This window comes from Pseudomyrmex gracilis, unplaced genomic scaffold (genome assembly GCF_002006095.1).
Source record: "Pseudomyrmex gracilis isolate BER0280 unplaced genomic scaffold, ASM200609v1 scaffold_209, whole genome shotgun sequence".
NCBI classification, from domain to species: Eukaryota; Metazoa; Arthropoda; class Insecta; order Hymenoptera; family Formicidae; genus Pseudomyrmex; species Pseudomyrmex gracilis.
Genome location: NW_018020793.1, coordinates 237,719 through 245,845, shown reverse-complemented (window position 1 = coordinate 245,845; position 8,127 = coordinate 237,719).

Below are 8,127 nucleotides of genomic sequence, written 5' to 3'. Positions count from 1 at the left end.
AGTAACGCCGATCACGAGTGACTACTATAGCCCTATTGAGAAGACGAGCGCTGGTTACGAGTGACCACCGTCGCGTTCAACGTGTTAAGATTTATATTTGGAAATGTTTCTATATGGTTTTGGTTGTCTTTATTTATTTAATAATAACTTAAACGCTAAAAAAATGTTCAATATTTATAAGAAATATTTGTTGATATCAGCTGAGAAATTTTATGGGAAAAAAATAGAGACAATTGGAAGCTTTAGGGGAAAAAACGACTCCAAAGGCATCGGGTTGTTCACAGAAAGAAAAGTTAAAAATAATATTACCACAATAGAATAGCCTATATCGTTCCCAGATGCGAATCCAATTGAGAATATGTGGACCGACATAAGACACTACAAACTAAGAGAAACATCTGTGTCTCTCTTTATTCTCAAAAGCAGCTGTTGACCAGAATCAAACAGCAATAGCGCTCTCAACCACGTGTATATACTGAAAAACTAGTCGAAAGTACGCCAAGAAATATTGTCGAGCAATAATTGACAACAGAAGCGACTGGACTTATTACTAGATACGTCTTTTCAAGTTTTTACTTTGATGTACTTTGTAGTCCTTTTTTCTAGATTGTATATTCTCGACATATTGCTGTACACTTTTCCTTGTGGAACATATTGTGTTAATTAAATATTACGTATTTGCCGACATGAGGAATAACCTGCAGTATCGGCGGAAGAATTTTCACAAATGTAGACATCTGAAAAGTTTGGCGACAGGCGTTTCTTTGCAGACTATCGTAATACATACCTACATTTCTTTTTGTGAAACTACGAAACTTTGAGATATAGCACGAGCAACGGCGCGGAAAATTCAATCGGCCCAATCGCGTCAGTTTTGCGGAGAAACCGTGTATTCTTCACCACCGAAGTCTAGTGTGCGCGGAAAATCTCGAAGACGAAAAGGCACGGCGATCCGGAGCAGATCGTGTGTTAGAAAAGAAGAAAACTTAACGAACTTGGTCGAAGAATCTATGAATCTAGAGCTTAGATAGATACGTGTTCTATAAATTTTTCTTAGGTACACGATATATATATATATATTTGCTATCAAAAACTTCACCGTTAGTTTTAGGATATAGTTTAAATGCGGAGAGATGAAAAAATATCTATATAAAAATCTATAACGAGCCGCTATAACATCTCGTTTATGGAACTTTGCAATGAAAAAGACGAGAGAAGAGTATTTTGCCAAGTCATTATCATTTTTAAAGCGGACGTATCGTCAGTCGGGTAATCTCATCTTCTTTTAACACCTTCTTTCTGAGCAAGAAGATGCGATTAATAGTACAGAGTCGGACACGATTAAGATCGCCTGCCAGCCCGGCTTAAATTTAACTATCGACCTGAGTTTATACCGCGCTGAGTTGTATTGCCCCAGCACGTACTTTCAACTTCATTTTTTATCTAGTTAACTTTACGTCCATATAAAAACTCGAGACGAAAAGTGACATAATAGAATAATCACAACTCGATTATAAAAAGAACGATAAACAGTAAATGAAGGAATTTTTTATTGAAAAAAGGGATATTAACCCGTAACAAAACCCGTAACACTACGAGAAAAAAGAAGACAGAGAATAGTTTCAAATAATAAAAAAGAAAGAAAAAATACATATAAATTATGTAAGATACATGTAAGATAAGTTAATGAATTTCAAAACTGTTGAATATTCTAACCATATGGGCAATTTTTATTTGTGACAAATAAACTTTCCAACATGCGAACAAAAGTCTCGTTTCGTTGTTAATCTTTTACTAAATTGTTGCTCAGATTGCGAATTAGCAAAGATCAAAGTTAATATAAAAGTTTCGCGCCCCCAAGGTTTACGCGGGCTCGCAAATATTTGCACCATTTCATTTGGCACGCTTTGCTTCGACGCTGAATTTCCTTTTCTTCGCGGTTTCTTTCTCTTTCTTTTCCCGCCTTTCCTCGCTTTTTCACGGATCGTCATCGTAATTCTAACCTCAAAACACGTTCAAGACTTTGCCTTTCTTTGCCAGACAGGCTGTCGATACAACGAAAAAGTTCAAGAGATATGTTAGCCTCGAACGTTTATTCGCGAAGAATTTTTCGGCTTTTATTAATTTTCTCTTTTTACATTATCTTATGGCATATGATAAATCATAGTTTACAATAAAGAATAAATATTTACGATTATGCAAAAAAAGTTTGCAGTTTGAATCTCAACGGGTTTAAATAAAATTTATAAGATATAAATCCCCCCGGTTTGTTCACAAATTCTAGATATTGAAAATTTATGTTTTCTCTCTTAAACCAACTTGACTTTTAGACTTCTTTATATCAAACGAATAATCATCTCTGTAGCTCGTTATTTTAATTAACGCACCGCCGTCGCACGACATTAGATCAGACCGTTGTTGTGAATTTTTTTATCGAGCCGAGCAATAATTAACGCGGCGTCTCGTTATCCGAATTAATAACGCGGCGTCGCGTTTCTGATTTTGACGTCGTCAGAATTTTTTTATACTTGCGTGATCGGTATTGTCCTTAAAGCGGATAAAGCGTTTTCAGAAAACGAGCGGCGGTGTCCTCTTAGCACTCGAATGAATAAGTTCACCCTCTCGCGAAGAAATATTAATGATGACCCGCTTGTGACAGATGAAAGCGCTCTCCCGCAAAAATCTCTCACAAGCAATGTAACCGTTATAAAATCAAACGAATTCAGAACATTCTTTTCTCTCACGCGGTTCGTGTTGAATATATATATATATTTCTCTTAAATATATAACGTTCGTTTTTCAGAAATTTTATAAGATACTCCCGCTTATTACAGTAATATTTGAAATAACTCGCGGGATCTGATAATCTAACGATGCGCAGTTCAGAAATCCTCTTGAAAATATATAAATTTCCTAAATTAATATTTTCAATAATATTTCCAACGGAGTCTTTTTTTTTTTTTTTTTTTTAAATTGGTTTGAGATTCAAACTCGCGAATTCAATCGCCGGGAATAATGTTCCCGTAATTAAACTCAGCTTTCGTAGAAATGCGTGGAACACCAAATCGTTCGCGATAGCCATCGTTGGAATTAAACGCAATTAATATTCGTTGTGCGTTTTATCGTATTTGTGAAATGCATTCGATAATCTAAAGCGAATGCCATCGACAGAGTACGTTTTGTAAGTTGAATTAACCATGTCATTTTCCGCACTTATTTACACCTCGAGACAGTTGATTAAGCAGTATTGGTATATTCATAATTTTACTGATTAAAAATTGTCAATATGTTGCATGTTTATTGTTGACGTATTTTGTTATGGAGAATCAGTTAGTTATAGTTTAAGGTTCTCATAAAAAAATTTCGCATTTGCAGAAGTAAGCCGCGTATTTTAGAAATTTTTTTCACCAACTTGACGACGATATAAATTGCAGATGTACAAATTGTACGAATTCAAGCAAGTGTAAGAGTTAAGACACTCCTCCCGGTTTTCTCTCGTTTTTAATGAATATTCGAAGTAGACGGCCCGAAGAGCACGATTAACGTCGCACGCCAGTTAATCCTCAATTACGTATCGATCCTGCATCCCGCGTACGCCGCTAATATCACAGGCGACTCATTCTAAATTTGGTCCCCGATAATTACATTCCGCTCGTCAGATCGCGCCGCCATCTTAGCCGTCCGCATAACTAATTTCATCCACTTCAAGTTCCAATAAGCTCCTAAATTTATTTCCTTCGCCCGCTCTACCGCGTTCTTCTCTCTTTCTCTCTCTATCTCTCTCGATAAATCTCGCGATAAGTCCTAACTCTTTCACAGTTAGTCTCGATATCAATCAATGCAAAAATTATATCAATCAATGCAAATATATGAAATTCCGGCAAATAAATATTCCAAACCGTATTTTTTATTCATGTTTATTCGCAGCAAATATACAAATGTAAAATTGCATATTTACGAATCTATAAACAAATGTGCGATAATTAAATACTTTCACGTAAACGTGTTCGGATGTACTGTATAGCATTTTGCTTCGCAAAGTTCGAATTAAGCTCCCCTAATTTCTAATAATTGTATTTTCGCAGAAGCCAACCACCCACACGTCTCTTTGTGTAACACGCGAGCGCAATACGGAGAGTTGATTTTCGCAACTCTTCCTTGGAAAGTAGATTTCGTATCTGGCACGAAACGTCTTATTCTCCGTCGTTCCCTTCCGATGCGACGTGTCGATCTCTCGCGCGCACGAACAGACAGACACAATATGTACGTGCTGGCCCTGCAATATGTATGTCGAAAAGTATATAAAATTATTATTCAGAAACAGATTACCAATCTTTTTACATAGCTTTTCGAGCGTGTCAACGCTTTTCATTCGATATTTCAACCCTATGTCGAAAACGAAATATCAGCGTAAAAGTATACAACGTGTACATCGATACGCCAACATTATCGAATGCGGTGCTGCAATTCCTACGACGCGATATATATTAGTGGTTCCGCGGAGTACGTGCCAGTATCGATCGAAAACAGTTAAATATATCTCTGCGCGCCGCATTATACTGCTATCGCAAGTGATGCATCCTATCGCGAGTCAGTCCGAGAAACAAACACACATAGAAAACGAGCTCACGTTTCCACGCGAATGCATGACAAATAGAAAAGTTTGTGATCGTCGATAATTGACATCATACGTATTAGATATTATCGTGTATCACTTGAAATTATAATTTGCACATGTGAGAACGCCATATGTTATATATATATATATATATGCTATTTTGTGCAAAGAGAAGCATGTGCGTTTGATATCGGGTGAGAAGGCCGGGCGCTGTTGTACTTCTTTCGATCTATCTTTTATATTTTCGGCGGACCGAAGGGGTTTACAAGTGTCAAGGAGATGAGAAAGTGTTCGGATATCGACAGGAATATATATTTTGAGCGCATTTCAAACTGCCATGAATTTTATTCCCGTTCTCGCCGTTGGATAGCGAAAAACAAATAATGCCGTTTAGGAAAATAGTCTCTCTCTCTCTCTCTCTCTCTCTCTCTCTCTCCGTGACGATGATTCACGCGTGACAGATCTGCATAAACTTTAAGAATCGTGTCTCCCGCGTTCCCGTGATCGCATAAACACCCGCGTTTCCTTTTTGCGGATATGTTAAAACAACTGCGTTTTGCACTTTGTTGTCGCAAATTTTAGGGCGTAAATGTGGTAAAGTGGCGACGCGAGTGAAGAACGCTTGGAAGTCGCAGGACTTTGATACCGCGAGGAGGATATTACGACGTCGCGAGGAAACATCGTCATACCCTGCGCAGGACATTTTGACATCGTAATAATACGAGCGAGCGATCTTCGGCTTAGCACAGTATACAGAATGATGTGTATACTGGGTGGTACCGAAAACTAGGCGGAACGCGATTACATTTGCGGAATACATTATTTTGTAATGCGTATTAATTTTTCACTAATACTTTTGGAAATTCAATTTCAAATTTTATTAATTCCATTGAAATATCGCATCGGTAAAAATTTATATTTTTTATTTCACGTAACGTAATACTTTTTTGTAGAAATAAAATAACAAAGAGATAATTCGTTGACCAGATCCTCGTCAAGATATAATCAATGATTTGAGGAAAAAAAATATCTATTATTGATTTGTGCTCTTCTATGCTCACCTTGTATATCGCACCGCGTTCGCATAATATTACTTCTCTTTCAAACGCTCACGCGACTGAGATGCAAACGAAGAATTTGTTTTCGCAAAATTGTTTCCATCGTCTCGCTGTGACAGCAAAAGAAAGAAAAGACAGAAGGAAGTATATTACGCGTAGTACTAAAGTTTTTTTATTCTTTTTCCAGATAAATTGTCTTCGACTCTTTCTTCTGTGAAAAGATTTAATTGGAGAGATGCTTGATTACATTACTTACTTAAAATTTACAAAAAATTATTATTGATTGGTAATTTGCTGCAACACAGCTAAAATTATATCATGTTGCCACTATCGTTATAAACTTTTCACATATGCAACAGGGAAGTTGTTATTGTCACGTGCAGAACATCTATCTGTTTGAAACACAATATGATGCACATGTTCATATTTATATAACAATTATATAATATGTATTTTATCTCACGGAAAATCGAGATGTGTGTGTCTGTGTGTGTGTATTGGTGTTTTAGTGCAACTTCAACTATTTTCAATAGAAATTACATTGTGTCCGTGTATTATTTGAAAATAATTTCCCAACTCTCCGCGCCGCGCGAATCGTATTACATCGTCGAGTTCTTTGTAATCGGCAAACGGAACACCGTGAACTTTCATCATCGCCCAATCGGGTTGCCTTCCATCCCTTTCCCGCAGAACGTGGGTCGTTCGCCCGTACGGTGAACCCGGAGAGAATTGAAAAATGGCCACCAACGAAAAAGTACTGATTTATCTAACGGCGGTTCGCGCGCTGATCTCCGTCTTTGGCTCAACAGTTATTTCGTTTTCCCTAACCTTTATTTTCTATCTTGGGCACGCCTCAATACAGTTTTTGTCGCCGATATATCGATCGTATCAAAAACTGTTTGTTTTTTCTTAGTTATAAACTGTTTGTTCAGCATTTGTTAAAGGAGTTGTTCTATCAAAAAATAAAAATTTAGTTAAAATTGTCAAACGCGCAAAGCAATTTTTTTTACAAGCAGATACAAACATGAAAAAGAATAAAATTGATATGTGAATAAAAGTGACGACAGAGTGTAACAAAGCAGTAAAAGAGAATTTGAATATGCGTTAGTCGCGCACGTTGTTGAGGATCGAATTTGTAGTCGACGTTTGATCGCTCAGGCAAAATAAGAAATCCTCGATGGTGATATCAGAAATCGGCGCTGAGGAGTTTCTAAACGAGTTTCTGACGACGCGACGCGCGCGCATCCGCTTCGCCCGCGAGAATCGCGAATCTGCGAATCGCGTTCAAAAGGATGTGAAGGCGAAGAAAGAGGGAAAGGGAAAGAGAGAGAGAAAGAAATACGAGGAATAAACGACGAACGTCTTCTTTTTTCAATACCAACACGGCTTTCCATCGTCGTTGTCGAGAGTTCGTATCAAAGCGGCGACGATAGCGCGTCGAGCCGCTCCGCGCCGAGAAAATCTCACTTTATTCAATCCTATGGCACCGGCCGAGGTGAGAAGCTGCGCATTTCTCGCGCGACAAGATCTTTCTTAAAGCTAGATGATAGCGGTATTTTTTACCGCGTTAGACGAATTGTGTGCTTCAAACTCTTAATCAGTTTGTTCTTTCCGAGGAAGCCGTAGTTTTCGATTCTTTTTTTAAGTAAGTTAAAAAAATATATTTATACATATATTTGTAAATATATAACGATTGCCGATATATGATTCCGAATTGCGATTGCTTAAAAAAAAAAAAAGTGATTTTTTTTTAAATGCACCCACTTATGTCACCGTGAGCGCATTACGCTGGCACTTCCGGTAAGGCTCACCAAGAACAAAGTTGTCAGAAACTTACCGTGGCCCCGTGGGCGATTTCAAACTGCTACGCTAGAGAACGCTCTTCGTCTCGTCCCCAACATCGTCGTGATTGTTGCGGTTTGCGCGTCTCGTTTGGTTCTCTCTCGTGTATCGTCATTCACTGCTTACAAGCATCAACGAACTTGCGAGAGAACCAAGTAGTAGATTGACGCAATTGTCTATTAATCTCGCCGGTATTAAGCAATTTTGATAGTGAAAATATTTAATAAAATCAATTAGATTGCGCAAAACATCTTTATATAAATAGATATTTTTACATATTTTCGCAATAAATGTGTAATTACACGCTGCAATTATGTATATAATAATAAAACAAAAACTGGAAGATTAACAGTTGTACAATCGTCTCTTCACATTTCTCACAAGTCTACCAACGAGATGGCAAATATGGCCGGTGATTGTCGAGTTTTACTCTCGTGTTAAATTCTGCGGTATTTAATTATGTCCGACTCGCTGCATCGCTTTCGGACCAGACGTCGACTCGAGAGTTGCTCGTATTTATTATGCGATTATACAAAGCAAAATAATTGAGACATCGCGAATAACGGTGCCGTTCTAGTCTGAAGTCATACACAATATTATACATTTGTG